Here is a 19,959-nt window from a genome sequence, read left to right as displayed (position 1 = left end):
ACACATTTTCATACAGAAAAATTCCTTTTTAATACAATTGACACGAAGATGCATATGCGTTTCTAATCTCTATATATCTGATTGTTGCTAGTCACAGTGGTTACTTTCTGAGCTCCTTGGCATCTAAGCATGGATGTAAAGTCATCAGGTAGATTTCAATGGTAATGTTTTTCACATCTACTAATTATTAAGGAGCAAATTTTTATGCTTTGAAGAATTATTTTTTTAATCTTTTAAAAAAATTTTTAATAACTACATGATTAGAAGAACCATTTCACTACAGCTTTAACATATTCAGTAACACACTCTAGAGAAAGACTACATCTCTTTCCCAAGTGGATGCAAGTTTCTAGGTTCACAATTGAATTAAAACAACATCTTTGTTTTTTAAAAAAATATTTATAATATCAATATTAAACAGTGGCCCTCTCCCTTTTGAAAGCATTGCCATCTTCACAAACTAGCTTAAGCCTAGTATGAAACTGAGAGTTGACAGTGAATTTCTGGGCCAGCTCAATGACTCAGCTGGTCAAGCCTGAGAACCTGAATTCAATCCTCAGAATCTACATAGTGGAGGCAAAGAACTGACTCCCAAATGTCCTCTGACCTGCACAGGTGTGTGTATGCACATGCCCCCCTCTGATACCCAGGAAATAATAAATAAGTAAATATATATAAAATGTAATTTTTAAAATGTTAAAAGAACAGTGAGTTTTCTGGTGACCAAGAACAGAAGCTGTAAATACGAAAGACAGTTAGGAAGTGTCTTCAAGTCCATGTAGCTGCTGCACAGGAATTGTCTAACGGACATTCCCCCAAATGCTCCTTCATAATCACATTTGCTAAGAACTTCAGAAATGCTGAATTCAGGAATGAAATGTATGTTTTCATGTGCTCTTCAAACCACTTAATAAGTGAAAGTGGCATTTAGAGAGCTGCTAATACATAAACTAACAGAATCTGTAAAAACAAAAAACATTCTGGTCTGTCAGACTCATTTTCTCTCTGCTGATGCTGTGTGTGCCTTGTCTCAAGATTAAACACCTCACAGATTCACCATAAGACCTCTGATCATCTATTCCCTTTGGGGGTTCGAAAGTCATCCATAAGATGTTTCTAAACAAAAATAAGACTGCACTTCAAAGCACTTCCAGTGAACATTGATCCTTTCCAATAAAGTCACTATTTATTGTACCTAGAGACTGCTCATCCTACCCACTTCTCTAAAGAGTCTCTGGAACATTCTTCCTACATTTGTCAGTAAACTTGGCTAAAGATCTGTTTACATTATTGACTCTGAAGGAAGAAATGGGGTTTGAAGAAACAATCAACTTTTGGTCTGTGTGCCCAAAAATGTAAGGGAGTTTCATAAACAGGCTGAGGTGGGGGAAATCATAAACAGGCTGAGGTGGGAAATCACATCTTTTTATCCCATATGGCTATGAATGCAGCTCCTTACACAGAGTAGACAGTTAATAATGTCAACAAGCATGCATTTGACATATTTGCTATAGTGGCATATATGTGACCTATGTTGCCTTTGCTTTCCATTGGAAACCATGTTCAATGGCTAAAATATATTGGCCCCTCCCCCGTGCAGTGAAATATTATGACATCAAAGCAGTAAAAAGTTCAGTGCTAAATAAAACTGAATTCGGGACTTAGTGTCTTGGCTTAAATTCAGCCTTTCCCCTACCAATAATATCACTTGGTCAACACATCTAAGTGTTCCAAACTGAATCTCCTCATCTGTGATAACCGGCTAACCCTTATCCTCAACTTGACTGGATTTAGGATAACCTAGATGCGCATGGACTGAGGAAGGAAGACCCGCCCTGAACGTGGACCTCACTGTCCCGTGGCACACAGATATTAACAAGGGAGAGGGAGAGAGCCAGGACAGCACCCTAGTCCCTTTCTCTGCCTCTTGGTCCACCTCTCACAGGGGAGTAAAAGCATGCATCAGAACAAATCCTTCCTTCCTAGAGTTATTTTGGTCAGTATTTTTTTTTCACAGTAATGAAGAAGGGAATTAAAATCTCATCTAAAATGGGATAACAGGAGATAAGTAATTCACATGCATACACAGACACATATATAATTGATGCTTGGAATTTAACATTAATAAAAATACCTATAGAGTGAGAGACATTAGTATATTTTTTTCTTAAATTTTTTGGTTACATTTTATTTATTTTGTATATGTCTACCTTTGTCCGTCTGTGGGTGGGCGAGTGTCACAGCACTTGGGTGGAGGTCAGAGGACAGTTTGAGGGAGTCAGTCTCTCCTTTCACCATGGGGGTTCCAGGAACTGAACTCAGATCCTGGTGCCTTCACCAGCTGAGCCATGTAGCTGACTCTATTTCATTAAAAACACTAATCCCTTTCATTCATATAATAAAAGTCCTTGGGGATAGGGTGTGCCTCTGTTATAGAGTGCTTACCTACTATATGAAAAGCCCTGGTAGAATCCTAGAATTCCTAAATATCGTTGAAATGCTGGCTTATGGGGCAACATAATAAGGGGTAGGTGCAGAGAGTCTGGCCTTCAGTACCTCTACTAGTCACTGGTTTTGTGATATGAACCAAGTTCACTGATATTTTCTTATCAGAGTTTCTTCACGTATCAGGGGAAGGAGAACTTTTTAGCAGACCAGAGACCCTTCTACTGTGACCCACCAAAATTGAGAAGATGCTTTTTCAAGTGGCTTCCAGGTTCTTTCTGTTAAATAAAATAGCCTGTGAGGGAAGTATTTGTTTAAAGAATTTAAATTGGGTGGGGGCGGGGGGAGGACACGTTCCCTGTGATTTCACCCACTGCATTCTCAATACTCAGGAGGTTGAAGACAGAGAATTCTGAGTTTGAGGCCAGCCTGGGTTCTTCTAGTAAAAGCGTTTCAAGGAAAATATTTGTTTTTGATGTGACTCATTAAAAAAAAAAAAAAAAAAAAAAAAGCCAATATAAGCTTTGTTTAGGAAGAAAGGTAGTCCACAGCACCACAGAATGTGTGTGTGTGTGCTTTTATCTCTGCTGCTCACCTGATTTCCAAATTTCACCGTTTCATGGTTCTCTACAAAGTGATAAATCAGGAAAATGACTAAAAGAAGAATGCTCAATTACCACTCATTATGAAATAGAGCTGTTAAACGTCAAAATCAGAGGAGACATGGAGCAGTGTGCTACTTTTCATCAGTCCGTGATGCCGATCAGTTCCCCTGCTGTATTTGGATTTCTCTGACATTTTTCTTTCGTTCTATGAGATGGGCACATCAGGGCTTCCTCACTGAGAACCTCAGCTTCTCTTGTACACAAACCCCAAGGCTCATCTCTACTAATGGTAGAACTCACCAAGAGAAATGTGAACAATGACAGACAATTCTATCCTCTGTTCTTCCTAGCTGCATGGATAGAGCTAGTTAAGCATGCTATCAGCAGACCAGGCCACTGCCATAGCCCCAAGTCCTTCACTGTGGCTGGCCAGGGAAGGAGTCCTAGCTTCCTGGTAAAAGGGTTAAGTGTCACCCAGGGTGATGATGGTGCACGCCTTTAATCCCAGCACTCAGGAGGCAGAGGCAGATGAATCACTGTGAGATTGAGGCCAGCCTGGGCTACATAGTGAGTTCAAGTTCCTATCACAGAATAAACAAACAACAAACTGCTGTCTACTTTCTTATGCTAAAATTTTGGATCAGACCACTGTTCGAAGAAAAACAGCACTTTCTCTTTGAAAGGAGAGTTGAGTATTAAGCGATTAGAAATCTAAAAGGCTTAAGGCTTCAGAACATATTCTAATTGTAGTGAGACAATATGGTATCCCTCCATTTCCAGTTTCCCAACTAGATAAATCAGTGCTTGTTCTGTGATGCAGAACTGCCTGTGTCCGCACACTAGGACAACTCTATAGCACACAGTCACCCAGACACATACATTCTTTCAGTAAAGGCTTGGGTTCCCTGCAAAGGATTTTTCCATCAACAAGGCCACAGACACATTCTTTAGGCTTATAGTTTTAAAGCTGTTGTTTTCTAAAAAAAAAAACTTCTAAATTATAAGTTTTCCTGACTATTATAAAATCTATTTTTTCACTAATATTTCAAAATATTTATTTGTATGAGTGTATTTATAGCCTGCATGTCTTTAAGTGCAGCTGTGTAATGCAATGCCCAAGGAGGTCAGAAGAGGGTGTTGGATCCCCTTGAAGTAGAGTTACGGATGGTTTTTAACTGCCCTGTGGGTGCTGGGAGTTGGACCTAGGTCTTCTGCAAGGACAGCCAGTACTCTTAACCAATGAACTATCTCTCCATCCCCACATATTAATGTTTCAATAAATGTTATGACCACTTCTAGAGCTACTAATGGCTTTCCTAAGCATTTTGGTGGACTACACCTCTTTCATAATTCTCACAGAAATTCCATAATGAAAACGTGGTTCATATATCATATATGAGGAAATTGAGTTTTCTGGGAGTAATCTATTTTGAAAGTGATGGCAGAAGTGGGGAATTAAACCCAAGATCTGATTCTAAAGCCCAGGCGAGTTATCACTCCCTGATCCTGCCCTTCCTCAGATGACTGCAAGTTTCCACTTGTTGTAAAGGGATTAGGGAGGAAAACTGATTCCCCTTTCAGACTTTATCATCTGAGAGGCACAGAAATATACATGAAACCATTAGTAACTGGAGTAAGTACAACTGATTTGTACAACAGCAATTAAAAGGGGAAAATGCGGAAGTTTAGAGAAGAGAGAACTCAGGAGTTGAAGAAAGGTGGTTGGTCAATGCCATGTCATAGCACCTGCTACTTTATTTTGAAATTGCCTATTTAATATTCTCTTTATATTATGAAAACAGGAACATTCAGATTAGTCACCCAAGATCCTGCTATTAGTGCTCAATAAATACAAATTGAGTTAATTATGAATTTATTAAATTTGTATGCACAGAGTTCTTTGGTCTTATGAGAAATAAGTAGAAAGCCCCTTTGGCCTAATATGGTATGAAATTAGTTGAAGAAACATACAGATCCTTGTCAGAGGCTTTCTTTGGGGAGATTTATACCACATGTGCACTTTAGGGAAGGAAGGAGAGGAGGATGAAGAGGAAGGGTGCAGAACTAGGATGACCACTTCCTGAAAGGTCCTGAAAGTCAATCAGGGCGGTCCAGACTGAACCTGGCGGGAGATGGAGAGCTCTTGCAAGGGATTCCTCTGAAGCACTTTCCGGAAGATTAGTCTAGCAGTGATATGAAGAATGAGGCTTGTAGGAAGAAGACTGAGGGTCCCACTGGACAGCAATCAGTCGCTGTGACACGTATGTGACCATAAAGCCTTCTAGTAGACTGGGGCAGTAAGAATTGAACCGTGAATCCTACCCCTCACCTGTGATTATCAATGGCTGGAGGACAAGAAAGTACAGTCATCGAGGGACTTTGAAAACCGCACATGATCAAGTTGTAAGTGCTCATGTTCCAGAGTGCTCCCATCCCAACCTCATGCACTCCATGCACAGCCCAGGGATACTCAGTTTCAGGCATTGATGAGATTCCACTACCAGGAAGATGCTTACAGACGTTGTGGGTGGGGCATATAGGATACATAACCAACACAGGGCATTGGCTTGGGGCCTATGATGGAGGCTGCTTTGTTTGTGATTAATTGTGCCTATTGGGGGAGTACACAGGCATTTACTTGTTTTTTAAATATTTTATTTATTAGTTTTATTTTATGTGTATGAATGTATTTCTGGCATGTATGTAAGTGCACCTATGTCATGCAATGCCCATGAAGGTCAGAAGAGGGCGTCAGATCCCCTGGAACTGTGGTTAAAGACATTTGTTAGTTGCTATGTGGGTGCTGGGAATCAAACCCAGGTCTTCTGCAAGGGCAGCCAGTGTTTTTAACCTCTGAGCTATCTCTCAAGCACCCATATTATTATTTTAATAAATTTTATTTTATGATGAAAAAAACCAAAACAATTTATTGTTTAATGGTGGCACATGCCTTTAATCCCAGAACTCAGTAGGCAAAGGCAGACAGATCTCTGTGAGTTCAAGGTCAGCCTGGTCTACATAGTGAGTTCCAGGACAGTTGGGGCTATAGGGAGACCCTGCCTCAAAAAGAAATAAAAAGAAAAAAAAAAAAAAAAAGATTTACAATCAGGGCTGGAGAGATGGCTCAGTGGCTAAGAGCAATAGTTGCTATTGCAGAGGACCCAAGCACAATTCCCAGCACCCACATGGTGGCTAACAACCATCCATAACTCTGGTTCTAAGGGATGTGACTCCCTCTTCTGGCCTCAGCCAGCTTTGCAGGACAGGGTACACAGGCAATATACTCATACCCATAAAACAAGAATAATAAATAAAACATTAAAAAAGATTTCAAACCCTAGAGAATATTTGAAAGAAGTTACAACAGGAGTTTATAACTTAAAAACAAAGAGAAAAGATTTAGAAATAAACATGGTTGAAATAATGACTTATCAACACAAAGAATGTCTAGAAAATATGATTTTTAAAACACAACCAGTATGTCCTCAAAAACTTAGGTTTGTGTGTGTGCATGTGTTAACTGTGGGTTTTGTTGTTGGTAATATATTTTGTTGAGAAACAGTGCCATGCAACCCCAGTGGGCCTCATGCACATCTTGTGTTGATGCTGGCTTTGAACTTCTAACCCTCTTGACTCTACTTTCATAGTGCTGAGATTCAGGAATGTGTCATCACATTCAGCTTTTTGTTGTTGTCATTTGAGACAGGGTCTCACTCTGTAGCCCAGGTTAGCCTTGAACTCATTATATAGCCCAGACTAGTATGGACTTGGAATGATCCACCTAGCTCAGCTTTGCAAGTGCTGAGGTTACCATGGCCAGCTCTAAACTACATTTAATACATACATTTTACTAAATGAGTTTGTAACTGGAACATGAGCCCTTGCGGTGTAAGTATTAAGTACTGTATCTCCACTGGGGGAGTCAAACAGTGACTGATATTATGTGAGATGGCTAAATGCGCTGATGTACCTAGAAATATGGGATGAGGGTGAAGAAATGTGGAAGAACAGTACGTGAACCGTTTCCTGCCAGTGGGTAAAACTAGACCACTTTAGTTCATAAGCCCCCATGCAACCATGAGTGCACTCCCAAGGTGCGATGGCTCATCTCGGTAGTCAATTCAACACATCTGGAAAGACGGAAGCTCAGTTGAGGAATTATCTCCGTTAGATTGGTCTGTGACTCTGTCTGTGACGTCTTATCAACAGGAGGGCCCAGCCCACTCTAGGCAGAGCCATACCTGGGCAGTGGGCCTGGGCTACATAAGAAGGACCGAGGGAGCAAGCCAGTTTATAGAGCTCCTCTGATTCAGTTCCTGTCCGGCTTCCCTTGATGAGAGGAAATCAACCTTTTCCTCCCTGAGTTGCTTTGGGCACAGTGTTCCTCACAGCAACAGAAAAGAAAACCAGGACAAAGGGCAAGGATCCAGTGGCCACGTCCTCGTCACATCTGTCCAACAGCTGGCAGCGATGAGCTGCTGACATCATTTACTGCAAATTTGGGAAGTCTATCAGTATTTATAATTAGACTTCCAAACTGTAAAGTTATAAGAGGAAAGTTACCTATACTTTTTAAGGTGTATGTGTGTGTGTGTGTGTGTGTGTGTGTGTGTGTGTGTGTGGTTTGTTTAAGTTATACATGCTTTGCCAAGTAAATGTGTTCATAAAAATAACATGTACTTATAGAAGAAACACAACTAAGAAAGAATTGGAAATATAGAGAGACTATAGAACACAAAAGGTCAGAAGAAAAAAAAATTCGTTATTCCAGGAAACTGGGATAAAGTATGGCAAAATGTCAGCCCGTAAAAACCAGGGGAAAGTCTAAATTTGAAGCTGACTGACAAATAGCGCGTGGGTTTTCCAAGGGCGGCCACTTCCGGCCTCTAGCTATGTGCCCAGTCATTCAGATGTTAGAATGAGGGAGGGGATGCCATTTATCAACACCCCCCCCCGCCACATACACACACAAATTTGCAGAAACCTATCTCTGTGGATGTTTCAGTTACATCCATAAGTCTACGTACAAGGTGCTATGATGGGTGTCTTTTTCCCACGGATAAATTTCTTTGATGGTGATACACAGAGAACAGTAAAACCGTATCTAAGTTATACTAAATCCTACGGTGTGTAGACAGAAGAGAAATGATTGTGGATTTTGACAGGAGTGTTGTTTCTGTATTTCTACTTGAGTTCCTGCCTTCTCGGTGCCTCCAAATGCTTCCTACATATCCCAGAATGAGTCTGCTGTGGTGCTGCAGAGACTCTGCTCTCCCCACTCTGAGAATACGGGCTTGATCTGTGTTTTGAAGCTGCACTGGAGACTACTGGGGCTCCGTTCAAATAGCCATTTTTAAGCCTAAACTGTATTAAGCTTGAGTTGTCAGGATGGGAAGCAACCCAGTACAGCTCTGCCCACCAGCTCTGAGACATTCACATGCCCAGGCCTCTTAGAAAAGTCCTTTTCCACCCATTCATTGTACTTAGCAGCATCAAACAGGGAGAGATAATGAAAAAGCCCCATGGAGCACTGAGGGACCCTGGATGTAGATGGGCTCGAACACAAAGGCAGGCTATTGGGTTGCAAGTGTCAACCTCATCTCCTTGATTAATATTTTTACAGTACACTTTTAAACTTTCCCATTTATTTTTCCCCTCTCACTTGGTTCTAACAGACATGTACACATATATGTATACATTTCATTAAGAGGAAATAAAACGGTTGTCTTTAGTTAAGATGTTTCCATTCACAGAGACCACACATTTAAAAAATAAATTGCCTGAATAAATTCAATTATCTAGAAAAGCAAAGAAAATCGGATGCAAATGGCATTGTACGCAGGGGCCATTCCCACAGCTCTGTGTTTATGTTTATTGTTTCACTCAGTGGAAGGGAAAAACTGTCACAAATACAACATCTCTTCATTTTTAAAGGCCTGACGTCTCTGGTACTGAAAATTTCATGAGCGATAATATTGAGAAAGGAAATTTCTCTCCTTCAAAGGACATGGCTCAAATTTTCTCAATGTAATGCCAGTACATAAGTGGGGCCAGGGATACCTTGTGTGTATTTTCTTTGAAAAAAGCCAAGAATTCCCCTTAATCAGCAAGTAGCAGAGCACTGATCCAGACATTGACAATTGACTTTAAAAATAGGGTATCAATAGGATGTGGTGGCACGTGCTTGTAATTCTAACACAGGCTGAGGCAGGAGGATTGCTGTGAGTTTGAGGCCAGCCAGGCAACACTGCAGCTACCAGGTCAGTCAGGACTACAGAACAAGACTTTAAAAATTAAAAACAAGGTATCTATGAAAGTGACTAAATCTCCATGTGTTTGTGTGTGATGTGTCAGTTCTGACACAAGAACTACAGACAAGTATAACTTTAAGAGATTAATAAGCCTTGTGTTTTCCAATGAGCAGGGGTTAAATGTGTATGGATTTTTCCCCGCTCTTTCTGGATGACAAGAATAAATAAAGACGTTTCAGGCTGACTTTATAACAGGTTCTTGCTGAAAATCTCTGGCTTTTTACCCTGAATTCCCTGCTACCTGAGGTTTTCTTGAAGCATGACTACGCTGAAGAAACGTGGCATATGCCTGCGCATTCTTGCCAATTCCAAATTCATTCATTCAGATCACTCACTGTGGGCCAAATTCTTATCCAGTTCCACAGAGCCACCAATTTTCCTGGAAGTGAATGGACGCTTTGTACTTGGAGACGGGTGTGAATAACCAGTCTGTGCAGAGGATGAGCCTCTGACCACAGGGTTTCAGGAGCACGGTAAAACTGTGTTGGAAATGACCTTAAATGGTGTGGGTGTCAATTCTAAGCCCTGACCATTTCTTAACTGTGAGCTTTTCTCTCTAGTCTCAGGGCTCTTTCTAGGGCCATAGGGATGAGGCACATCCCTTAAATACATTTGTATCACAAAGATTCTTGGTCACATTTCACCACAGATTTCGTCAGAACTAAAGATGATGCTCTAAGTAAAATCGCAAAAACAACATTTACCGAACTTAGTGATTTGCCAGTTACTATATGAGTTTTTAGTGGGCCATTGTTTTGGTCTTTTCTGAAAAGATTGAAAACGTACAAAATAATGTCACTGCTTTTACACATATTGAACTAGAGTTTAAGTTCAGGCTTAAGTTAAATAACAAATCATTTGAATCTGCATGTCTTCAATTTCTCTTAATGCACTTTGAGCCACAGTGGCACACAATTTCTCATTAGACTGAGGCATCTAATTGTATTAATTTCATTGACCTTAATCTAATTTTCCAAGCACCACAGAGCATTTCTAACATTTCACTTCGGTTTTTAATGCATTTTATTAAAACATTCAATTTTCTATACTCTTTTTAATTAGAAACATTGCATACTTCAACTTCTATAACATATTTCCAAGTGAAAATTTAGTAATCCTTCAAATCTGTGAATAGCATTTTTAACATTTAGCCACAAGGGTCTAACACTCCCACAAGTAAAGCAAGTTCATGATATTCGTTAACCTACTTTTTGAAGAACATTATCTCATGCCTGAGAAGAAATCAAGCAATCTAATAATCAAATCTAATATTACCAAAATCTTAGAACTTGGGGACTAGAGAGATGGTTCAACAGTTAGGAACACTGACTGCTCTTGCAGAGGACCCTGGGTCGATTCCCAACACCCACAAGGTGGCTAACAACCATCCGCAATCAAGTTCCAGGGGATTCAACACCTTCTTCTGACCTCTGTAGGCATTGCACAACACGGGTGCACTTGCATACAAGCAGTCTGTCTCTCTGTCTCTCTCACTCTCTCTGTAGGAAATGACCTTGACATTGGATTGTTGAGAGGTCTTTCTGTGACTTCCTCCTCTCTTTCAAGGAAGCCTCCAAAGTCTTTGGATGGTGTGCCAGCTTGCCCATCACTGTTCTCAACTCCAATCACTTACATGAGCATGGCCTAACTCATGGCTTCCCCCAGACCATTCTCATCTCCTTAACCCTTTCCAAGAAAACATTACTACAACTTTGGAACTCTGTACAGCTTTGTTCCATGGGAGAATTACAAGTTCTCAATAAGTATTTTGTAGTAAATGACTCTTGTGGAATGTATAATTTCAAGTCTTTTATCTAAGCAGGTAAGCCTGGGATTTCTAACTCTAGCCAGGAACTTTCAATCATATTCTTCTAGTTGTATGAACACCATACAAAAAGTACCTCCTCTGCACCGCAAACCCAAACACATAGATAAACATGAATCAGAAGGCTGTGTCTCATAGACGCTGCTGGACTTGGGTCATTCCTCTCCTCTTAGGTAACTCCTTTTCTCATTCAAGTAGAATTGAAACAAAAACCACTACTTTGGGTCTAAGGCAAGTGTCCTGTAGCTCTCTGAACTTTGATTTTTCCCAACTCAAAATAAGAACGGTGATTAACGCCAGATTTAAACTTGCAGAGATCTGTGGCTAGTTACTATCTGCGAACACAAGCAAGCAATTGCCTCATGTTTGGTCCATCATTCGAATGTCCCTATCATTTTACCCTTCTTAAAACACTCCACACCTAACGATGCCTGGATTACAGTAAGATAAATTGGGAACCCGTGCTACTTGCTACCACTGAAATGGATCAAGTCAGCGGGATCTGTCTCAAAGGAAAATAATGGATTTTTTTTTTTTTTTTTGCATAGGCAAAGGACAGGGGTGTCTCTGACTCTGAACATTTATAAGTGTAGCTCTTCCTGTGTACAGTAACAGTACAGCAGACATGTTCTACCTGCATGTAGTCCATATGGAAATGTCCATTGCAAATGATATAACTAAGTAAATGCAAGCCAGTTATTTGGGAGATTTGAGAGAAATGAAAAATCACCTTTTCTTCACACCCCTTCTCACCTCCTCTCCTTTTTACTCCCTTGCTTCCTTTCAAGGAGTATTTTAAAATTTTAACTGCTTTTAATGTAAGATGGTTTAATCGATTTCCCAGTGACCAGTCTTTTCCATGACTCTATTCAATGTTATTTCTGAAAGCGATAAGACAGTTACCATTTCTTTCTGTTGACCTCTCCAAAATGTTCAGTATCTCTCTGACTTGGTTACATTCCGACTGGCTGGAACAGAATAAATAACTCTAATGCTGGAAGGAAAATATATTACTAGTATTTCAATGCAAGCATAAATTATTTTCTTCATATTTGATATATGGTTCATCTTATTCCATATTCTGTGATTTATTCACATCAGGCAAGAAAGCATGGACAGTCTTCCTTACTTTTCAGGCTCTTTAGAAAAGATGTTGCTGTGCTCTGTGCAGTATCTTTAGAAGCTATTTCTGACTTATATGTGCCAGTATTTGTCTGATGTATAAGATGCAAAACATGACTGTTTCTGTGTTTTCAAAATTTGCTATTTTATGTTTCATTGCATTACTAATAGGCGAAACTCACTGAGAGCGTGTCTTAACCTGGATGCTATCTCCCTCCATTCCCATTTTACACTGGGGGGGGGTCCTGTTTCAATTTAGGTCTCTGGATCTGATGTGGAGATAAACTTGGAGTTTTTTGAAATATACCTATTTAAAGTCTAAATGAAGCCACGAATTATTTAATCTATAAGATAGAATTTTAATGAAGTTACTTTTAATTCCAAAACCCTTCATGATCCCCTGACAATTACATGAGAAATTCCAAATTATCCCAAATTATTTATAGAATTTCAAGCTCTCCAAGTTTGGTTTCAGTCAATTTTATTTTAAAGAGACATTTTTCTTATTTGTTTTCATTAAATTTCATTGTATTTCATACAGACTATCTCAAATAATCTGAATCATCTTTATAGCCCCATCCCGCCAGTACCCTCCCATAACCTCCCCACTGAAACCCATATACTCTGTCCTGGGTGTTAAGACCCACTGTGTCAGGTCAATGTCCCCAGACATTTAAAGACTTATTTTTAATTGTGTGCGTGTGTGTGTGTGTGTGTGTGTAGGTGTGAGTGTGTATGTACATGTGAATACAGGTGCCCACAAGGAGTTGGCTCTCTGGGAGCTGGAGTTACAAACAGCTTCAAGAGCAATAGGTGCTCTTAGGTGCTGAGCCATCTCTGCAGCCCTCAGTAAACATATTTAACTTTCTCATTAGAACATGATCTTTCAAGTTGAGTCCACTGTTAATTTGCATTGTGATGCGATTTTATACTTCCTTTCAAGTTACTGTTACAGGCATTGTGGTTCAATTTTTTAAAATATTTTATTTATTATTTTTATTTTATGTGTATGTGTATATTGCCTGCATGTAGGTAAGTACACCCGTGTCATACAATGCCCATGGAGGACAGAAGAGACTGTCAGATCCCCTGGAACTCGAGTTACAGGCAGTTGTGAGCTGCCATGTGGGTGATGGGATTCGAACCCAGGTCTTCTGCAAGAACAACCGGTATTCTTAACCGCCGAGCCATCCCTCCAGCCCATGTGATTCAATTTTGTCTTTCCACTTTTACATCCATGCCAGTAAAATGGAAATGACAGTGGCTTTGCAGAAGATTGTAAAAGTTCCATGAATTAGTCCACAAAAATTCTAAAATAATTCCTACTCCATATTTACATGGAGATAAATCTCTGTCCTTTCTATTTTTTCCTTGAAAACATACTCTACATCAAAGAATTTAAGTGGCCTGCTGTGCCATATTCATGCCTTGAAATCCCACAAAGGCACACCTAATGCAATTTCTGTATGGAAACCGCAGGACATCTTCTGGGATTCCTCCCTAAGAGGAGCTCCTTTGCTCGCTTGTACCTGAAACCTCTCTTCTTCTCAAGCCCTTCACTCCACCTTGTATGTCCAAACTTCACATACGCCCACAGATCCAGCTACCCTAACTTTTAGGTAGGCTGTTCTTCCTTCCCACTAATATGCCTCCTGGATCCACTCAGCTCTTCATTTAGAAGCAGATTCCATTCACATCCCACCTTGTGGGAATTGTGGATGACTACAGGATGTGTGCCATGGTCCTCTGGGGGGAGGATCCTGGAGGCGGGAGACGTCAACAAGATAAGAAGCCGCCCCAGAATGCAAATGGAGTCTACTGGGAGGTACCTGCACTTCAGCTGGCTTTCTTTACACAGTTGGGCTTTATTTTTATATTTGCTTGTGCTAATCATCTAAAATAATGGGTTTTCTTCACAGTGAGGTCTGCCTGCGTTCATATGCCACACTGCTATTACTGGGAAACAGAACAGGCAGGTTTCTGGGTAGCATTGTTCTAGAACCATGTCAAAATTTTTTTTTGTTCATTCAGAAATTAGTGTTCTTCCTCCACAAATTCCCATACAATGCCATGGATCCTGCTATGATAGTAGTGTGTGTGTGTGTGTGTGTGTGTGTGTGTGTGTGTGTGTGTAGAAACAGTACTGCACAGGCTCAGTTAGAACTTGGCAGGGATTTCCACTTGGCCACCAGATCGTGGGTTCCTACAGGATTAAAATGCATCTTTCTCATGTTGACACCTAATACATTCTACACATAAGAGATACTCAATAAGCATGAATTTAATCGAAATAGTCTCTCTTTCCTGTCAGAGCTGGAATGAAGAGGTATTTAAGACTTAGGTAAGACTTGACCTCTTTCTTCACCAGCACCTTCTTTTAATATAACCCAAAATACAGTTCCTTGGGGAACACAGCATTATAGAATACTAAATGAAAGTTAAACATAGAGGTTATGCAGGATCAGAAAAAAAAGAAAAAAGAAAATCAAATAAGACTGGAGATAAAACTGAAATAAAAGGAGTAAAAAAGTGTTTAAGAATATCTTGAGTAAAGAGAAAGTTGAACTATTGCTCCCTGATTTCACACAGTATTGAGAAACACCCTGGGGTTCAATTAAAATAAGCTAGAAGTGAGGAAGGAGCCTAGGTACCAACACTAAAGGCCACACCTCATCTCTGAGGAACCCCCCACCCCCCAGGGCCAAAGGGAAAATGCTTCCAGAGAGAAGCCTAGAGGCCTTCCAAAGGCATAGCACATTTCCCAACAAATGGTGCTCTAACCCTAAGCTATCTTCTTCCAGGCAGGTAACCATGCAAATTGTAAGGAAGAATGGAAATCAAAAAATATAATTACACCAGGCCTGGTGGCACACGCCTTTAATCCTAGCACTCGGGAAGCAGAGGCAGGCGGATCTCTGTGAGTTTGAGGCCAGCCTGGTCTACATAGTGAGTTCCAGGACAGCTGGGGCTACAGGAAGACCCTGTCTCAAAAAGACCAAATATATATATATATATATTTCAAAACACACACCAGGGAACCTATACAAAATCTACTTAGATGGTCTGACTCCTCCGCAGCTCTCTGCAGAACTCCTGAAAGCAATCCCAGCAGGCATTCAGCCTCTTCCTTTAGCTATGCAAACCTCACGCCTGGATGGGAAGACAGGGCTTGTGCTGAATCTTATTCCACCCGGCTTTGCTCCACACTGGAAAGCGTGTGGTGACAGCTTCTGCACTGTGACTTGGAGTTGTCCTGATCATTCTTGTACTTTCATTATTGCTCCTTCTGTGAGGTTTGCCGTGGCGTCGGCCTCTCCCCTTCAGTGGAGGTGCACAGATAGTGTACGTCACTCACTAAAGAAATAGCTTTCTAATTACAGGGATCATATAGAAATCCCCTTATCCACCATGGAAATCTGGCAGCTCTCTTAATGTAACAGAAATATTTAACTATTAAAAATTACATGAGGACCACTATGTTTGAAATTAAGTAAAATCCTGGAGGCATATGCTTTTCCTAAAAAGATAATAAACAAAACCTTTGAGGGAAATATTTTAAAAATAGAAGAATTAAACCCAAAGCATTTAAATTTTAAATGACCAAGCTTTTCTTTGCATGTAGGGATTTTATTTTTTTCATTATTTCTGAACAAACTATTCAACAAAACCAGGAGGGGTAAAAGCAGTTGCAAAGAAAAACAGCATTAACATTGTTGGCAATTTTTTACTTTAAATTTTTCTAAAGTACTTTGCCTTTGGGATTGTATCGCATAGATGCTGAAAACTTTCACTGTCATGGAGAGAGGCTACGTTTAATGTAGAAATGGACTGATACGGTTCTAAAATTAACTTGATCTATGTTTGGGACTATGCTGGGTTGAATATTGGAGTCAGATGGCCCATCTCAAGTCCTGATTCCGGCTAACAAAGTACTGTGACAACAATCAGACTTGTGAGTAAGAATGACCTCCCAGAGGACAGAATAAGGCAGTGAGGACCCCAGAGCAGAAAGACACATAGCACTAGAGGCTGCATGTAAATGGTGTCACCACTGCACAGCTTTTCACAAAACTGTCTGTTTTACCCTACCACCAGGACCACATCATTATGTTCTAGAACCTGAAGAATTTTTGCCTTTGAAAATCTCTTCCTCCATACAAAAGGAAGAAATGACTAAATGAAACAATAATTTAAATTACATTCTACGACCCAGTCGGTAGAAAAACAAATATATTAGTGTTTGTGTGAAAACATTGCTTCATAGTGAATGTTTCCTTTCCTTCTCGTTTCAAAAGGTAAAAACAGAGACTTTGGGTCCTGAGTGTATTGTGAGCTACAGAGGGCTTTCAGGGTCTGAGGCGAATTCTGCTCACTCAACAGTGGTAAGCTTTCTCTCTCACTACAATTTCTTTCTTTTGGACATTCTACCACATTTGCAATCTGACATCTGTGAGCCTTTATTCTCACTGAATATAGTCATGTTACATGCATCTACCTGTACACGTCCAAAAAGCTAACTGTTTTATGAACCGTCACCATTGATACTCAAATGTAGCGTAAGCAGATGTAGAATCCAACTGCTTCTATTGTCTCAGGAGCTATGCCATTAAAAACTCGAATATTCGGTCTCTCTTATGTTCTGATATTATACAATTATATAACAGTCAAAAAGTTTTAAACTATGTCTTAGGTACAAACAGGCAGTAGAATTATTTTTAAAAAACCAAGTATATTAATTTACATTAAAAGGGACTCCCCCCTGCCCCATGATTTTCTTTTACTGTGACATCACAAATGAATAGCATATACTCAAATCGTTCTTTGGCTGAACTACTTAATAACCAGTTTGTGACGCAGCTGCGAGTGCTGTCACAAAGTTAGTCATATACCCTCAATGTTAGACAGTTGGAAAGATGGTTGTCTTCACAAGAATTCTGAAGACTCCATATGGCTCCAGTCTCAGAAGTGAGGTTAGCCAGATACATCTTAGAAATGCGAGGGTGACAGACATCCCTGTCGCGATCTCCTTTATAGTCAGTGACAAATCCAAACTAGACCAGTGGGATGAAGTGTTTTTTTCCATTTACACAAAATAGTCAAGATGACCTTTGTTCTCTAGTGCAGACCCCCAAAACAGTAGAGTCTGATACTCACTCTCTATGTGTAAGATAATCTCAGTGAAAAAAAGAATCCTTTTCTATAGTTCCATCATTCATAGCTAATAAGAAAAAATGCTTTCCCTCTCACTGTTACTCAGATTTAGTAGTTGATTTTAGCATTAAACCTGAATCTCTGAACACTCATTTGCAGGATAAACACTGTATTAGACTATGCCCCCTTCTTTCCATCCACCCAAAGTATAGGTGGCTAATGGTAAAGATTTGCCATCCATATGCAAAGGGCTGTGTAAATGCTTAAGAGCTTCACGGAGGTTTGTGCTGTCATTACTGAATTTATTAGTAAGTATTGCACTAATCTGACTTACAGCTGACATTCATCTGAAGGGCCTTCCTGCTGAGGGGCAAGCTTCCTAAAACTATGACTGACCGTGACAGTCTTCAGTGGGTTTTCTAACTTACAAGAAAATGTCGAACATTGGGTGCTTGAAGCGGTGATTTTTTTCCAAATTATATTTCTTGTTTGGCCAATCTAGGAAGGATAATGAGAGGACAGACAAGCTATACTGGAAATAACAGGGAAGATGAGATGCCTGTTCTTGAGTAGAGAAGCAGGAAGTCAAGTCATTTCAGTAGGAGGCAAATGACCATTTCATGAAGATGGAATACTTGGTATCTCTTTCTGTCTGATAAGTGGACAATTGTGCAACTCAAAGAGATAAGGAATCTCAAGGTCATAGCTGGTCCTCTGTGGCTTCAGCTGGCTGTGGGCCTCTGACAACAGAATTCAGTGAGGCCAGACACACAGAGCCTCCTAGCTGCTCATGGAAACCTTGATGAAGGGAACCCACTAAAGCTATTTTCTTTGTAAATTTCTCCTTAAATGAGAAGGACGGTCAAAGAAGGTTCAGGTCCAACAAGGTGGCTCAGGGGGTAAAGACGCTTGTGGTCAAGCCTGATGGCCTGAGTTCCATCCCTGAGACCCACACCATGGGGGAACAGAACCAACTTCCTCAAGTTGTACTTTGACTGCATGTGCCATGCTTGCAGACACACACACACACACACACACACACACACACACACAGAGAGAGAGAGAGAGAGACCCGAGACATACAAATAAATGTAATAAAAAACAGAGAAAATAGAAATTAAAAAGAAGGTTCGATGAAGATGTGATGGGTCGCACCCAATATTTTAAAAATATTTTATTTATTATTTTTATTTTATGTGTATGAATGTATTGCCTGCATGTATGTAAGTGCACCCATGTCATAGAATGCCCACAGAGGGCAGAAGAGGCCATCAGATCCCCTGCAACTGGAGTTACAAACAGTTGTTAGCCACCATGTGGGTGCTGGGAACTGAACCTGGGTCCTCTGAAAGAGCAGTTAACCACTGAGCCATCTCTCCAGCCCCCTGTACATAATATTTGAAGGCTTATGATATTCAACAGAAATCTGGATATTTCAAGTATACCAGAAGGGAACTTAGCCAAACTATGGTTGCAGGGACAGAGAGAATGACAACATGACCCAAGATGATGTTGATCTCAGGATGAAGTCACATAGAGCCAGATGGTGAATCCAGAGTCTGCTGAGTGTGACTACCCATGCCAGGGAGAATATTTAACTCAGACTAAGACTGGGAAAGCCCCTGGTCAAAGGACGAATACTCTAAATTATGAGAAAAATATAATTGTTAACACATGAATTCAACCAAGTGTGACTTATCACCTGGTAAAGGAAATGAGCAAGTTGTACTGATTGGGTAGAAGCAGCTGTTAGACTGAGACTGTCCAACTGCTCTTTATGGACATGTGCATACGTGGGTGTAGATTTTGGCCATAGGCTTTTCTGAACACTTCCGTGTAAGCTGTCTAATTGAGCCAGTGATGATATAACCAGAGTTCTTCTATAAGTGACTGAAACAGCTTTGCTTTGCAGTCTCTGGGGCTCCATGGCAAATACCGAAGGTCGCCTATGTAACACAAAAGCAGCCACAGAGACCACATCGATGAGTGAGCGTGGCTCTGTTCAATAAAACTTTATTTATAGTCATAGGCCCAAAGGGCCAGGTCTGACTGGTGTGCCAGAAAGCAGTTTATTGACCCGTATATGCAACTTTGCAGATACATACTTCTCTTTAGCAACATTCCTGGCAAATTAATTCTTTTATTTAGGGTGAACATGGTCTATTAAAAGCTGAAGGTTTTCTCTAATTTTATTTAAGATATTTATGTCCATATTCAAAATACTCATTTTTCTGTTTCTGGTTTTCTTAGGAGGTGAGGGGAGCGTTGGGGTTAGAATCACACCAAGTGCTAAAAAGCTTAGATAATATTCTGCTTTTGCAAAAGTAGTGTACAACATAGGGATTTTCTGCCCTTTAAAATCAACAATACCTGACTGGTTAACACTAATTCGGACATTACTTTTTGACTTAAAAACTGCTTCACAAAAAGAATATTTTTAGGTTTCTTAATCTTCTAATAGTTCCATGAAATTATGCATTTCAAAATGATTCTAAAATTT

General features: G+C 40.2%; 1 protein-coding gene across 1 annotated transcript in view; it reads right to left on the bottom strand.

The window, feature by feature from the left end:
* The window catches only part of Sox5 (SRY-box transcription factor 5), a 446,577-nt gene that overhangs the window by 346,218 nt on the left and 80,400 nt on the right, over window positions 1-19,959 (bottom strand). The window lies entirely within an intron of this gene.

This window comes from Nannospalax galili, unplaced genomic scaffold, assembly GCF_000622305.1.
Source record: "Nannospalax galili isolate Female #2095 unplaced genomic scaffold, S.galili_v1.0 scaffold917, whole genome shotgun sequence".
Lineage (NCBI taxonomy): Eukaryota > Metazoa > Chordata > Mammalia > Rodentia > Spalacidae > Nannospalax > Nannospalax galili.
This window is presented reverse-complemented; position numbering and strand designations above follow the sequence as displayed.